A 17733-nucleotide genomic window follows, 5' to 3' on the forward strand; every position below is an offset into this window, starting at 1 on the left:
ATCGGCCCGATCCCAATCCTTAATGCAAACTAAGGCTTCAACATTGAGTGACTGGTCTTTTAAAATAGAGATCATCAAATAGCGATGAAGTTATTAAACCAATCATTGAGTGACTTTTGATGAATTATTAATTTACTTTGGTATGCAAGTAGAAAGTCACTTTGATATAGAGTCACAAAGAGAGTGAAAAAAGTGGAAGAAAAAAGAGGATAATTAAGAGGATGAAGAAAGATTGTGAACATAAAAATAGATAAAGATAGAAAGAATAGTGATATAGAGTAGAAAAACACGAGTATCTATAAGAACAAAACCGACATTATATAGAAACAACACTTTTTAAAAATAAAAAATAATAAAAACGTGATGGCAATGTGTTTCTTTCCTTGTGTATATTGTTTTTTGAGGAATCCTTTTATCATGTGATTGATTATAAAAAAGGGTCAAGAATGTGAAAACTGAAATATTAAACTGCTAAAATAGGAATTTGCTCTTTCTATTAAAGAATTGTGTGTTTACCTTAATTAATAAGTTAAAAATTTAAATAACAACTATGGGCATTGGGTCTAGTGGTATTATTCTTGCTTTGGGTGCGAGAGGTTCGAGTTCGATTCTCAGAATGCCCCAATTTGTAGCAACTACTATTTTCGGGCGGGTTTTGGGCAACTCGGGCTTCGGGCAAAATTTGAGTTTTCGGGCCGGGCAATTCGGGGCGGGTCGAGCAATTGGGCATGAAACGGAAAAATTTAAAAACAACTCCGGCGGACGACGGTCGACGACACCTACACGGCGGTGGGCATCGACGTGGTCTCAAAATTTGGGCTGCCCGAACCCGAATCCGAATTTTCAACTTAGACGGGCCGACATATGGACATGCCCGCCCGAACTCAAAAAAATTTAAGCTTTGGAAAACCCGTCGGCCCAAAATTCCACCACTACTTGTGAGCTCAAATTCTAGCATTCTACTACTAGTCATTAATCAATTGACTATCCATCCAATGACCAATATCATTTCTTACGACAAATTGACCATATAAAAATTAATGTGTGGGTCCCATAAAAGGTTAAACAGAATCTAACGTGCATGTCAGAGATGTGGATGAACTGTGGTCTATGGTGAGATTGACGGTGATTTGGAATATACGGAATTCTTTTGTGTGTACCAAAGCAAAGCGAAGCTACGGATAGAATGGAGGATTAGCTGATAATACGGCGAGTTTAAGTTCCAACGACATCGAACACCGTGCCTCACCCACATAGATAGAGAGAGAGAGAGAGAGAGAGAGGTCCAACTAATTTCGCGTGCCATTCGATTCTCATCCTTCCCTTGATATTAACCGTCCGGTTACGATTCCATATCCACATGGTCCAGATTCTCCACGCACCCGCGCTTCTCTCGATCCCAATCGCGTTTGATCTCGGAGAACGTCTTGCTCACGCGGTCCCTGGCGCCTTTAACTTCTGCACCGTATCAGATTTCCGTATAAAGTAAATTCCACGACCGCAGATTCTATTCAAAATTTCCGAATCAGGCTAGGTAGGCCAGCCAAACTTAACGTACGATTAGAATGAGACGCTTAATTGATAGATTTAGAATTATAATTTAAAATTTTAATTTTAAAAATTTAAAAATATTATAAAAAATTAAAAATTATAATAAATAAATTTTTAAAATAAACATCTCAGAAGTATTCATGTAGGATTAAGTTCACATGTGTCCTTATACCTTAAACATATTCTTTTTCTTGTCCATGCGATAAAATTATGCCAACATCAGTTAAAATAACTATCATAACCTTTTAACATACATGATATGGAATTTTAACTGATATGACATGATATTATTAAACGGACGTAAATAGAAATATGAATAAGTGAACACAAGAGTTTACTATATTCACACACTGGCAATCCTATCTGGTACCGATCCTTATGTTATCCAATCCATCCAATTCAATTTGATACCGATCCTTATGTTCTCCAATCCATCTATTTCAATTGGAAACTATAGTTTCTAAAGACAGCATTATTCTCTATAAAGACAGGACCTATGAGAATCCGCTCCCAACGAGATAAAAATGAGAATGCTATTTGAGCGTCTCCATTAATTGCTCTTGAACAGCACGCATAAGAGGGCCTTTGGCCAACAACACACCGGTGCAGGGTCACGTCTCTTTTTTTCCCAAATAGCTAGAGGCCGGACCACCGGACTAGAGCATCTGACTAGATCATGCAGAGGAAGAGAGTTCAATCACAGTGCGCAGCTGCATGTGGTGTTGTGTCTGATTTAAACATCAACATTAGTAGAAGACGAAGACGGTGATAAGGATGGCCTTTGAGAGTATGAATGGGGGCAGAGAAGCATTCTCTAGCACACTGAATGGGAGCAAAGAAGCATTCTCCAGCCCACTTGCCTGCTGCCATCTAATGATTTTGCAGACTGGGTTCTTTCAATTAAACATTTGATTTGGGCGTTTAATTTTAGATCATTGAAGACTCTTTTTTTCACCATTAGAAATTAAAATAAACATACTTTAATGTAAAATAGTTTAATGAATTCTAATTTGTTGCAACCTAATCAATTATGACAAACATGATTCACTAAACTCAAAACAGTCTTTTGTATCTATATATAATGTACATGTTATATGGAATTGCAAACCTCATGGATTAATGAATGTTCAATTTGCAAAATAATCCAAAACCTTCGGAACGAGATTTCTTAACCTATTACTATACCAAAACCGTAACCCAATCCAATATGACAGATTGAGTTTTTCACGATTTTGCGAACATCTCTAGTAGGTATGGTATTTTCCTGGAATCAATCGTATAACGTAAGATTTTGCATATTGAACTTTTAGGATTCGTAAATATATTCGAGTATATAAATTTAAGACTTGTTGACCCATTTTTGCAACGTTCTTATAAATCCATTGTAAAAATAAAAATAAAAACAAACATGCTGTAATATAAAAAAAAAAATCAATTTATTACAACACATACGAGTTTCAATCTTCAACAACAAACTAAATTGTAGCATTACAATCCACTACAACAAATAAACTTCAATAAAACAATCCAAGAAAGAGCATATACATTTATATATTAACATTCATATATGTACACATATATAATTTGGATTTGCAAATTTCGTCCATGGGGAGATGCTCAATCGTAATTCAATCATTAATTTCAGATTAAAAAAATCTCAATCTATTACTAATTCAAAATTATCTAAACCCAATTTAATCAAGAGAATTGGTCTAGATTAGATGGATTCATAGATTTAATAAATCCCGTGAAGATTCCGATGCTTAATTACCATCTGTGCCTATAAATAGGCTTGCTTATTAGTTATTAGTGCATTTGTTACATCAATGAGAGCAAGAATATGAGAGCAGAACAAGTATTGAGAGAATCGCAGAAGAAAAATACCGAGAGAAGGATCAGTGTGAGATAGAGAGAGAAGAAAAAAGAGCAGAATTCAATAAAATAAATTTTCTCCCTATAGTGGTTTATCTATTTTGCTATAATATTCTTCTTTTTCTCCTGATATAAATATGTAAAAGAGATATTATTAAAGAGTAAAGCATACGAGGGTAGGTGACGCTTTTGCCCATGCGTATGCGACCGTGCCATGCAACAGTAACAAATAGATCATTCGTTCGAAATCATGTTTATTGCATTGTATCATGTAAAGGTCACGGTCTCCGTTTTTAGTGGACTCTGTAAACCTAGAAGCTAGCCCTACCAAAAAATCTTTGCTACTTTGAGGGTCCAAGTGGATAAAAAAAGAGGGATCTCCATCCTTACCACGTTATTAGAAGTCACCTTCAAGGAAAACTTGGCAAATCTAGTTGATCCATTTTGTATCATCGATTGTCCGTGTATCAAAATTGCTCTTCTTCCTCTTTCTTGCCCGGTTGATATTTTCCTTTGTTATATACATATATATATATTTATATTTTCCCCTTGTCTTTTCTAGAAGATCATGACCAAGTAATTGTTGATGCTTGCTTGTAGCCTAAAAAAGATTTACCTTTATCTGTGGAATTTAACTTCTTTTTCCTGACTTAGAAAAATAGATGACGAATTGTTGCTCTTGATGTTAGAATATGGTAAGAAAGTTATTGAAACTACAATATTTGGGTAGCAAAGGGCAAAGCATATAAAAACCATGAGACTCCAAATATGGCGTATTAATAATTTGGAATAAAATCGAATTTGTATTTTTTTGACGCTTCATATATTTTTCATTATCTTATGTTGATATAGTAGTGTGTGCCTCTAGAACTAAAACATAAATGATATGGTAAAATAGTAACGCTACAACACACAACAGCGACATTGGCAATAATATCAATATACCAGTATCCGGACTCAACTATTTATTACTCACCATTTTCTTGGTAGAATATCTAATATTTATTATTCACCATTGAACTATGATAAATCGGTGTTTCTACCATTATTATAAAGCAACACTATTTAACGATTTTTTTTTTCTTTTTATTTGTTCCCACGTCGGCTTAGATAATGTTATTGGTCCAAACGGCCTAAGAGAATGAAAATATATTGAAATGCCATCATCCATGATCATACAGTTCTAAGAGGATTCGGAAAACTCACAAAAGGAGTCTATCGTTGCCGAAAATTAAAATAATTGAAAAATCATACGATAGATGAAAAATAAGGGCATCATGTTATTTGAAAACGCCATTATTATTTTAATCAAATTGTATTGAAACGAGAAAATCATTTGCTGGTTCCAATGAGCAAAAAAAAAAAAAAAAAAAAAAAATCGGGGGTTTTAATTAGTTTTAGCTTTTTTGGTTAGGATAAGGAATGGAAGACTACGCAAAAAGGATCCCAAGACCGTAATGGTTCAGCAGTTTGTCTCTTGTATATTCTTACAAAATAAAACCATCAAATTTCATCACCAAACTTGTCATCGGATATTGAGTTTAGAGTGGATTCGTGCCACCAACAAAAGAGGAGGGTTGCTAAATCGAAATTGAGGTCGGGATTTGGTTAGAGTTGGTTGAGACTTTTTTAGACACATAAGCCTTTTTCTGTGTAATAACAACAATTGTTACCTCGATTAGCTAGTGTAACGAACATTAACTTTCGGTCATTATTCTTATATTTGTATTTATTTTATTTTCTATTTTTTACTACTTTTTAATTATAATCTCTTAAAATTCAGCCTAATTTTTTTTTTCCTTCAATAGTAAAATTGATACTAATAATCTTTAGCGGAATAAAACTTCATTCAATAATTTTAATAAAACTCGAATATCAAAAATTACTATCCTAAAAACATTTTCAACTTTTCTTTTAAAAATCCGTGGATAAAATTCTTTTAAAACCTTAAACTTATTTTCCTTAATCGTGGTCATATATTAAACCTATCATTCGCATACCATTATCATTCATATTCCATAAAAATAATAGCATTTTAGATACATTAAACATATCTTGTGACTGTTGCTATGCATAGCCTCATTGTCTTGTATACTTTACTTTTATTACATAACTTGTCTACATTCATAAAACATTATTTACTCTACACATATAAGTCTTAGCAACGTTTTCAAAACACGTGATGTATCCATTACCCACTTGCCCACATCTCACTGCTTCATCATTTTCCGCACGCCTAGGAAACAAGTTTCAGGGAGCCAGTGTCTTACCCGTACTTCCTACAACACGAACAAACGGGATGAACTTTCACTCAGCACGTAACAGCAGTTCAAAATAAATACCAAACATTAACGCATACCCATATATGCGTTCTACCCATATATGCGTTCATATCATACGTCCTAACATGCTTCCTAAACATTGAAAGTGTTCATCATATTATGCTTTCTTTTTTTTTCGTGTTATGCTCTCTTTTCTTTTGTTTCATACTTCTTGACATCTTTCGTCTTTGTGTCGTTCAATTTTTCATAGCTTTTACTTTTTATGGGGCCCATCCTGTTGCACCGTTGTGCGTATAACCAGTGAGGAGTGGGGTAGCTAACTAAAACTAACTCACTCACGGTTTCGTTTCATTCATAATCATAATAACATTTCCTTGCGAAGGCCGGTACAAATAATATTATTAACTTCTTATCATTTGCCATCTTTATTTACTCATCATTTCATATTATGACAGTAATTTTAATCTTTTCATCTTATTGTCATTTTTTCATATTATGACAGTAACTTTAGTCATATTGGTACATCTTTGAGCATTATTACCAATTTCTTATGAAATTAGACTTTATTCAAATGTTTGACTCTTGTTGACTTAGACTTTGACTTTATCGCATATTTAAATTCTATTGCTAATACAAGTCCATAAGCACATTCAAAGCAACAAACAAGTTTTAAGAAACATCTTTTACTTAGTGACGTACAATGAAATCATCATATGCACAATTTTGTGCAACATAAGAAAATAGTCTTGTTCGTGATATAGACATAGAAAAACTAATGTACTTTTAGGAGTTCTGCTAAAGTCATGGCTTTCGAGTCTCCGAAAACCTTGCTTCCTTGATCACCTATTGGTCCTATCATATAAATTTCCAATAATTAGATTTACAATCTAAGATCAGTAATTGAAACACAACTTGATCCGAATTCGTGTTTCGTAAATTATATTTTCTTAAAGTACATATATCATTTCTAAAATCCTTAAAGAGATCTATGATTTTATGTGCGGTATCCAGACCGAAACATCACCTATATCATCAATGTACACCAACCCCGTGTACTTTTTACCTTAAATCACATTTTGGACATGTTTCATAAATCAACCCGAAACTGATGTCTAGAGTCATTTTTTAGAAAAAAACGTCATTTCACCAAAGTTGTTCGAAACGAAATTTCCTTTAATTTGGTATTGGTCACTTTTTAAAACTAAGCTTTTATCTTGGTTTTCTAGCCCAAAATAGCACCGGATTCAATTTTCGGGTCAATAACCTAGTTTTCAGTTTTGGTTCGAAACTGAGAATTTTCATCGTTTTAGGTTTCTACACATCTTTATTCACCTATTCAACTTACTTTACACATCTTAATCCTCCTATTCTTCATTGAAACCAGTTTTAGTTCAAATTTTCTAACTAAATTTCGGCGGAGTTTCGTCTAATTTTTGGGTTTCCTGAGCTAACCATAGCTCGTTTTATCCATGATTTCAACATTTCAAACACACCACATAACCATTCTCATTCGTTTTCACCATTATAAACATCATAATCCCTAGGATTCTTTCACTATTCTTAGAAGATTTTCCCTAAACAAAAATGCTAAAAACATAATCCATAACTGAAAATATAACCTCTAAACATTTAGTTTTTCAGTACCATTCATAAACATAAGCCAATAATCATTCTTAGAAAAAACTTTTCATGGATTCAATTATTCATGGACGTGCAGCCAAGATGAAAAATAAGAGGAAAAATTGAAATTTTACCTTAGAAGAATGAAGAACAAATTTCGGCGATGCTAATCTACGGTGGTTTTCCGCCGATTTCGAGTAGAACTTGTTTTTCTCACTTTGAGAAATTTTTTTTTCTTCTTCTCTCTTTGGATGATGCTCTTTGTTTTCTTGGCATGGAAAATTTTTTTCTTCTTCTCTCTTTGGATGATGCTCTCTATTTTCTTGGCATGGAAAATGAGCATTTTAGTTATATTTTTCCTTTAAAACCGATCATAAAGAAATATGAGGACTTAGGTGCAAATTTGACATTTTTAGGGTCTTTTTTGCAAGAAAAGTCAAAATTTCTTTTTCCTTCTTCACTAAGCTTGGCCGGCAACTCCTTTTACTTTCCATGTGTCCTAATCTCAATCATCCATCCATTAATTACTTTAAATCTCAACCATTCATTGTTAATAACTATTTTATTTCGGTTCAGTTTAATTCATATCTGGTGCACGTTTTACCTGCATTTTTAGACAGTTGGTCAACTTTGCTCAACCTTGAGTAACTTTTCAAGAGTGACCTATTGGTTGACTCTTAGTCAACAAATTTTGACTCGGTCAATCCTAATCAGTTTAAAACCCTAATTTTCTTTGTTCGGCCTTCTGAACCTCCTTTTCGTCCGTTTTTCATTCTGATTGTTTCTAAAACCCTAGAATTGATGTATTTCAATTCCTTTTCATTTCTTAAACTTAATATTCATGTGTTTTTTCTCTTGTGAGAATAACACAATGTTTCGTTTCTCTTTCCTGATTACAGTCTGAAAGTCGGTAACTGTATCATAGTCAAGAAATTTCTAACTTTTAACTTACATTTTGCTATTCAATATCAATATCCACAAATACTTATCATAAAAGTATTCATATTTATAATACAGAGAAATTTACAAATTTTATCTTATACAATAATTTCTTCGAAAAATTTTCCGGTCATGACAATTTGTGTTATTGTCTTTTTTTGTTCAGTGCTTGTTTATTCTTTTTGCCTGCAATATCTATTTCTCTGTGGTTTTTGTATGGCCTCCGTGTTATAGATTTCTAAATATCAAACGATTGGATTTTTTCATTGACTATTATAGATCTGTCAAAGAGCCGCTCGCTCTTTAATGAACCCATTGACTTTGTGGACTCTAATATATACTTTTTTCATTGAGCTTTATTTGATCTTACTAAGGGTCCGTTTGGTTCCTAGATTCGCTCTCTGATTCGAATCATGATTCGTGATTCGCTACAGTATTTTCTCTCACAAAAAATACACGTAAATAAAAAATGATTCAAATCACATGATTTGAATCCATGAACCAAACGGACTCTAATAAACTCAGTTCTCCAACACTACCCGTAATTCCTATCAATAAAGGATCATTTGGTTCAAGAGTTTTGAACGCATGTTCAGGTTCAAATTAGCGTTTGCTTGCTAAAAGGAAAAAAGAAGTTTATATCCTTCAAAATAAAAGGATTCCTAAATTTGAATCTCCCTTAGGTTCTTAAGTTTAAAATATGGTTCAAACTCCACAGTTTAAAACCTATATAGTTCAAATCTAAAATTTAAACCGACTTGATTTGAACTCATCTACTAAATGAGCTCCAAGAATTAACTATGGATATAGGTTCCTATTTGTATATTTTTTTATTCATATTGGCACAAATGGTCCCTAACTTCTTTACTAGGTGATAGTTTGGTCCTTATTTTTTAAATTTTGGCAAAATGGTCCCAACGTCATTAAATTGGTGCAATTAAGTCATTTCCGTCTAGATGTGTCAAATTATCCACATTCAAACATTTGTGACCCTGAAAAGATGAAATTGTCCTAAAATGAAACCCAACCCATAATAAAGTCTCTTCTTCTTCTTGGTTTATATGGATGGATGTTTCTTCATTGAAATTAAAAGAAAAAGAAAGAAAGAAAAGAAAATTTTACCACGTTAGTTCATAATCAGAGTTGAAAGAACAGAAGAGAAGAGGGATTGAAAAAGGTGTTGACTGTTGATGGTTCGTATGCACAAATTGAAGAATTTTTGAATCTCAAATCTGGTACGCAAAAATCCTTAACCCAGACGACATGGCATCTGCTCTTATTTTCCTCTTCTGACCGAGCTATATTACTTTCTGGGCCACAACAACTGGAAGAAGAACATAGCATTCAGTCCTCCCGCACTCCCCGTTTTTAGATATTCAAATCAAATATATTTCACTATTTTTACATACTAACTTTCTTTTGGTTTCAATCTTATGACCAAAATTAGATAAAATAAATTCTGATTTTCACAAATCACATAAGTTATTGTCTTAAACACATTAGAGTGAAATTTATACTTTGAACTCTAGTCGATATAGCTTCATATCACGAAAATAATTCCAGACCTTTCCCATCTTGTACTTCTATTTGGTCAGTGTTATCTTAAATGGTAAGGGGCTTTGTTAGGTTTCCTAGAGCCAATAGATCTGTGTACTCTTGGAAAGGTGATGTTGACGGTGAAAATTAGTCAACAGGTTAATACCAAGTTTCTCGGTGATTTGTGAGTAGATTAGGGATGAGATTTTGAGACTCGAAAGAAGAATAACAACACCAGGAATTATAGTGGTTCACTCCAATATAGAGCTACATCTACTGAGAGGGTTTTACTATTTTTTGGAGAAATTACAAATTCTGGAGAGAAAGGTGTTCTAGAATCTGAATCCCTCTCAGGCCATTCTCCCTGTATATATACATGATATTGACTCTGTCAATTATCAATTATTTAATTAAATCCCGTGATATCTTCACCAAACTCCAGAACAGTAGTCTATGATCACCGAGATTTCAGTCAATCTGCCTGATTTTCTCCACCGGCTTCGCCACTTACCCTGCATGCATTTAATGTACGTCAAATCTCTATACAGTTGCCACTTTATAGTCTAGACGTGGATGGGTCCGTCACCTTCAGCTCTTTAGAAGCGGTCTTTGCTTATGGCTAGTAAAACATTCATCTCCATGTCGTGATCTTCCTTTCCTCTAGTCGACCCCTTCAGCGAAGTTATTTAATCGTTTAGGCTCGACGTCCATAAATTGCAGTCTACTACCATTCCGTACCTTCATGTCCAAATTATTTTATGCTTTAATTACGCCACGGCGCCCAACTATTGCCTCATATGGGGTTTAAGATTTTATCCCACAATAGGTGATTTTTGTGAAACCAGTTTTAAGACCACAATAAAAAATTACCTTGATGAAACATCTCTACTCAAAGCAATTAAAAACTAACCACATCCAAATTATTCTACATAAATTTTTTAGAAAAAAATTGGTGAAAAAAGTGAAATCATCCCTAACCCCATCGTCAAACTGTTCTTTCCCCATTTGTGCCGACGGTGAACATGAAAACTTTAACAACACATATCGGCAACCTAAAGGGCCTGTTTGGTTTCGTTTTTAAAAACGTTTTTCACGTTTTTCAAGAACAAAAAAATGAAAATGCTCTGACAAGGGCGTTTGGCATTGCATTTCTTGAAAAATAGAAAATGAAAACATTTTTTACTTGTTTCCAAAATGTGAGCAAAACTGAAAATGATTCATGGTCATTTTCATTTTTCATTTTCCCCATCTCATTCTTGTTTCATTTCCTTATTAGTCTTTCCCCAAGTCCACCCCAAACTCTTCTCCGATCTCCCTCCACCCCCTCGACCCCCCTCTTCTCTGATCTCCCTCGACCCCCCCTCTTCTCCGATCTCCCTCCACCCCTTCGGCCCCCCTCTTCTCCAATCTCCCTCGACCCCCACGACCCCCTATTCTCCGATCTCCCTCGACCCCCCCTCTTCACCGATCTCCTCTCCGATCTCCCTCCACCCCGTCGACCCCCCTCTTCTCCGATCTCCTCTACGATCTCCTTCCACCTCCTCAACCCCCCCTCTTCTCCGATCACCCTTGACCCCCCCTCTTCTCTGATCTCCTACCACCCCCTCGACCCGCCCTCTTATCCGATCTCCCTCGACCCCCTGTTCTCCGTTCTAAGCCTTGGGTTGTCAGTGGAATCGCGCAAGAATCTCCTCCCTCTTTCCTCATTCTCAATGGTTTCATTTTTGCCCCTACTCTCCAAAGTTAGAGGTGGCGGCGCAACTCTAATCAAAACTGAGGTATGCACATTAATCTAGTGATTTAAGTGTTTAGGTTGGTATTATTTATGATTTTCTGATGATTTGTGAGATTTAGGACGGTTGTTCTCCCTATTTCTGACTTCGTTCTTCGGCCTTCCTCGTCTTTCTTCCTCCAAAAAAGCAAACCACCAACAAGCTCCGGTCCGCAGTTTTGATTAGAGTTGCGCCGCCACCTCTGACTTAGACGGTGAGGTAATCTCCCCCATTCAATGTCACTCGCAGTTCTCTGTTTGGTTTTTACTTTTGTTTTGTCGTTTGGGTTGTTGGTTTTGTGTTCTTAGTGTGAATTAGGGCTTGTTTAATTATTGCCCATCATATGTTCGACAATAGTTTTGTGTGTGATGAAAAGCCTATTTAAGGTTCCTTTTTTTATGGAACTGCATCACCGAGCAGGAACTGCCGTACGCCCTTGTTAAATTGAGAGATTGTGTTCATATTTGTGTTTGTGGAGATTGTGTTGTTTGTTGTTTGCTGATAGTGCTTAGGTCTTAGTTTTCAATTTGATTGCGTTTTCAATTTTCTAGATTGTGCAGAATTGCCAAGTAAGATGATGAATTACTTGACTAAACTTAGAGAGTGATCGATTTTAGGTTTGATTTGTTTGATTGGAGAATTGTTTCAGTAAATTTTTCGTGAATTTGGGACCGTTGACATGCAAAAACATTTTCCAAGCAGCCAGCCAAGCTGGTTGGAAAAATTTTGGAGGGGTTTAGAGGCCATTTGGGCCGTTTTGGGGTGACTGGGCGCACCATGCTAAGCAGCCCCTATAAGCGTATGTGTCTGTGTATTTGTTCGTGTGTCTGTGTGACTTTCAATTGTGTTTTTTTGGATCATGACATGCATAACACAATTTTCATATTTGTGTTTTGTGATTTATTTTAATGATGAATGTAAGTGGTTTTTTAGATGTGTGATAAGGATGATAATACGAAATGGCCGGCTGCAATTGAGGATTTTTATGTAGAACTAATATATGAGGAGTCAAAGAACGGGTTGCATACATCCACTTTGGGCAAAAAAAAAAACGTGGATGAAAATTGATAATGAAATAGCACTTAAGTTTGATAAGCATTTCACATTAAACCAGCTTAAAACAAAGTGGAATAGGCTTAGACATTGTACGAGAGAGTTTCAGGCATTGATTGAAACAACAGGGTTTGGTTGGGATTCTAAGGCTAACACTGTCACGGTTGAAAAAGAAGCGTGGGATTCGTGTGGCGGTAAGTTTTGATCTTAACCATCTTATGTGATATGAAAGACTTAAATTGGTGTATTAGATTGCACATGAGTATTTATTATTATTTTCTTTATAATGTCAGAAACATCTTGATGCTAAGAAATTCAAGAAAGGGGGTTTACACAACTTTGTCCAACTTTCAAGATTTTTGTTGGGACTATTGCTACTGGACAGGAGTCAACGAATGTACATACAACCGTCAATGTTTTGAATGTGGTGAAAAAGGCTGCCACGTAACCAGAAGCGTAACCAGAAAGGGAGGAGGAGGGTACAGAGGTCTCAGGTGAAGTCCCCTGTACCGAAACCAATAGAAGCAGACCCTCTTAGGGTCCTATTACTTGATCGAAGAAGAAAGGCAAGAAGAATGCTGCAGTTGAAGATGTTATAGAGGCTTTGGCAAAGAGTGCCACCCTACGTAATGAGAGATCTGTTTAAAAAGTTGATTTATTTAAGCAATATTTAGCTGATAGGCAAGCCCGTACTATGGCTTTAGCCAAGGCTCAGAAAGAGGATGCAAGTACAAGTATTGAAACATGTATGGATTTGCTGAATGGCCATGAGGAGTAATTAAACGACAATGCATATAATAATGCAGCGGAGAAGTTGGCAGCTGACATTTTCGTTAGGAAGATGTTTGTGAAAATGCCTTCCCATCGTCATCTTTCATGGATTCGAAGCCTGTGATTTTAATGGATTTTTATTTGTGTTGTTTTCTTTAATTCTTTCTTCTCGAACTTATGTTTTTTTTTTTAAGTATTGTTGAGTATGCTAAACAGATTTTCCTCTCAAACTTGTGTTTGTTAGACTTTGTTCTTTGTTAGTCGGATTGAATTACATTGGAGTTCTTTGTTTGATTAGTTAATGTAATATGCATGTTTGATTAGTTCCAGTCGTGTTTCTCTTTTAGGTTAATAAGAATTTCGATAGCACAAATAGTGACAATGATGACGCAGTTGTTGACTTCCTTCACTCGTCAGATGATGATGAACAACCACACATTTCTATCCAATTAATGATGTTGCTTACAAACAGACCAAGTAGGCAACCTCGTCGTAATTCTGCATTAACAGGACGAGAATATGTTTTAGAACAATTACACGGACATCCTGAAAATCTGTTTGAAATGTGTCGTATGCATTGAGACACGTTCGATGTAATTGTTTAGTTGATTCGAGACCGCAACCTACTGCCTTCTTCAAGTATATCAACAGAAGAATCACTAATGATTTTCTTAAGAACGATTACTCACTCAGACCACAATAGAGAGATACAAGATAGATTTTGTCATTCTAGAGAGACGGTACACCGACATTTTGATAATGTGCTTACCGCAATATCTACGTTAGCACCTGAAGTTATAAAACTACCAAATATGAACATCGTCCCCCTAGAGATTCGATACAACCCTAAGTACTGGCCATGGTTTAAGGTACAATTTGACTATGCTCATAACCTAAAAATATGACAAATATCTTTAAAGTAATCCTAACTCACACATTACGTATTTTAATAGGATTGTATTGGTGCAATAGACGGTACGCACATAATGGTTGTCTCACATGCACATCAACAGACAGAGGAAGAAGACATTCGTGTACGCAGAATGTAATGATGGCGTGTAGTTTCGATATGTTATTCACTTACGTCAATACCGGATGGGAAGGATCAGCTGCTGATTCCAGAGTATTAACTGAGACTATGAGAGATCCAGAGAACCGATTCTTGGTGCCACCCAACCCAAAATATTACGTTGTGAATTCCGGTTATAGCAACACGCAAGGCTTTTTGGCACCATTTCATGGTCAGAGGTACCATAATCAATAGTTTAGAAATGGTGGCCAACCAACGGGACCACAAGAGTTATTCAATTATTATCACTCTTCACTGCGTAATTGCATAGAGATGTGCTTTGGGGTCTTGAAAGCAAGGTTTAAAATTCTTAAGTTTATGACCAATTATTGGATGCCAAGATAATCGCTTATACCAATTGCTTGTTGTGTGATCCACAATTTAATTAAGATGCACGCGCGAGATGATCCTCTATTTAGACAATATGATGTCGATTTGCCCTTAGAAGATGTTGAAGGAGAACAAGAAGGCCAACAACAAGGTATGGATACACAAGAATAATAAATGGGTAGTCGGCGACAACGTAATTACATAGTTAGTTTTAGGGATCATCTAGCTGATCAAATGTGAGATTTGTATATACGACAGTAATATAAGCTAATATTATTCACTAAGCAAACTTTTTTTGTATTAATCATTCACTAAGTTATCTTATTTTAAATTATTTATTATTTATTTGTAATGTAATTTAATTTATTATATTAATTATTAGTGTTTTTATTTGATATTCAATTATTACTTATTGAATATATTATTATTTAAAATACAATTACATGTTTTTAAAAATTAAACTACCAAACGCAGTTTCAGTTTTTTTTTTAAACTGAAAACAATATCAGAATAAAACTACCAAACGCATTTTCGGAAATGATTCCAAAATGGAAATGAAAACGTTTTCATTTTCATTTTCATACAGAAAATAAAATCGTTTTGGAACGAATTCCAAACGCACACAAATATTTTTTAAACATTTAAACTACAAAAAAAGAAGAAAACAAATATGTGAAAGCAAAATCAGATCTTGGCATCTCTTTCTTCTATTCACATCCTCTTCCTTCCCTCGGCGCCAAACCCTACTTCAGATCAGTGCCCACATCACGCCTCCTCCAACCCGCCCACCCTCCCTACCTCTATCAACGGTGTATAGACCTCGCCGCCCCTCCATCGTCACAGATCTTTTTACGAAATTAAAATCACAAAACTAAAATCACACAACTAGAACCCAAATCTTAAGGCGGTGGCGGCGTTTGAGAGGCGACGGTGAGGGAAGCAATAGGGGAATAAGAACGGCGGCTGATGCATGTATTGGGGAAACTAGGTTGCGATGACGGTGGGTCGGGAGGGCAGGGGGTAGCGGAGTAGGTTAGTCGGTGAAATTCGGGCACGAAGTCCGCAGCGTGGAGGGGGAGGATGGTCGTAGATAGTGCGAGAGAGAGATTTGTAGGCCTTGTTTTGATGAGTTTTTAATTCGAGTTGAGATGTGATTTAGGCCTCGTTTACTTTGTGAATTCGAGTTTTTAATTCAAGTTGAGATGTGACATTTTTTGAGAGCTTTTCACTATAGCAGAAAATTTTGATGTGACATTTTATGAGAGCTTTTTACTGTAGAAACTTAAAACTGAAAACTCGAATCGGTGAAATGAACGAGGCATATGTGAGAGTTTTAAACTACAATAGAAAAAGTTAGATATAACTTTTTGTGAGAGCTTTTAACCGTAATAAAACTGAAATTGAAACCTCCAATCGGTGAAATAAACATGGCTTTAGTTTTCAATTTATTTTCTATATTTTATTATTTTTGTAAATATTTATTATATTTGAAAAAAACTCATGATTTTACAAAAATAACCATTGTAATTAGGTCACGTGAAGAGGCCATATGAGTTTTACAGTGTGTTTGATATGATGGATTATTGAGAGGAAAGAAAAGGATGAAGAGAAAATAGAAGGAAAAACTTATAGTGGTTGTTTGGTAGAGTGGAAAGGAAAGTAGAAAGGAAAATATGAGAGATTTTTAGGCCATGAGGCCCACCTCTTTTTTATCCTTTCAAATATGGCCGGATTTTAAAGGAAAAAAATACTATTCACGTGACTTTATTATGAAGTACAATTTTACCCATTCACATTATTTTCACAAATATTATTCATAGTTATATAAGTAATTTTTGAGTAAGATTTTCTCTTTCTTCTTAATTTTACTTTTAATACCAAACAAGTTAAGGTAAACTCATTTTCTTTCATTCTTCTCGTACTAAATAATATTAAAAAAAATCAATTTTCTTTCTATCATTACTATTTTCCATCACTTCTATATTTTATTTCTATCTTAGCTCCGTTCATTTCGCCGATTCGAGTTTAGAATTCGAGTTTTGCTACAGTAAAAAGCTCTCATAAATAATCACATCTAACTTTTTTGCTACAGTAAAAAGCTCTCACACAAAATCACATCTCAACTCGAATTATAAACTTAAATCAACAAAGTGAACAAGCTTCTTATTTTCTTTCATTCCTATTAAACATAGCATTAACGTGAATAATTTAACGAATTTAAACCGAAAGAACTTAATTGTACCAAATAACGTTAGAGATTATATTGTTAAATAAAAAAATAAGTGACAATTCTATTAAAACAAGTTAAGAGAGTATCCGTGCAATTAAAAAAAAAAAATCCCTAAGAGAGGACCCCAGAACTAGGCAACCAAAAGAGAGCGAAAAAAAAAAGATACAGAAACGGCGCCATGATTGATCAGGCAAAAAGATGACACGTGTCACTGCTGGATAACCTGCGCTTCTCAGTTCGGTCTTTTGTCGTGAACCGCACGCGTGACGATCAGTCAAATATCGTATGCGAACCCAAGATCACAGAAAGGCACTTTTCTTTTTCGCTTTTTCGAATTACTTAAATAAATAAATTTCATAAAAAAAGAAAAACCCACTTATTTATATTTTTGTTTTAAATATATTGACGTAATAAAGCAGGTGAAAATAATAAGGACAGTTCTTCTGTTTGAGTTTAAAATTTAAATTTTATTATAATAAAAAATTTTAAAAAATAATTATATTTAATTTTTTTATTATAATAAAAAATTTTCACACAATATTACATCTTAACGCAAATTAAAAATTTAAATGGACCTAACTAACCAAACAAAAACAAGTGACCCCCTCTGCAAATCCTCGCAATCCACGTGCTAAAATGCGCCACATTGACATTCTTGCTTACTTTTTTTTTTCTCAATATTTTCTTGCGTCTTATTAAAAAGCAGCT

Source organism: Morus notabilis, unplaced genomic scaffold (genome assembly GCF_000414095.1).
Source record: "Morus notabilis unplaced genomic scaffold, ASM41409v2 Scaffold1123, whole genome shotgun sequence".
In the NCBI taxonomy this organism is placed as follows: Eukaryota; Viridiplantae; Streptophyta; class Magnoliopsida; order Rosales; family Moraceae; genus Morus; species Morus notabilis.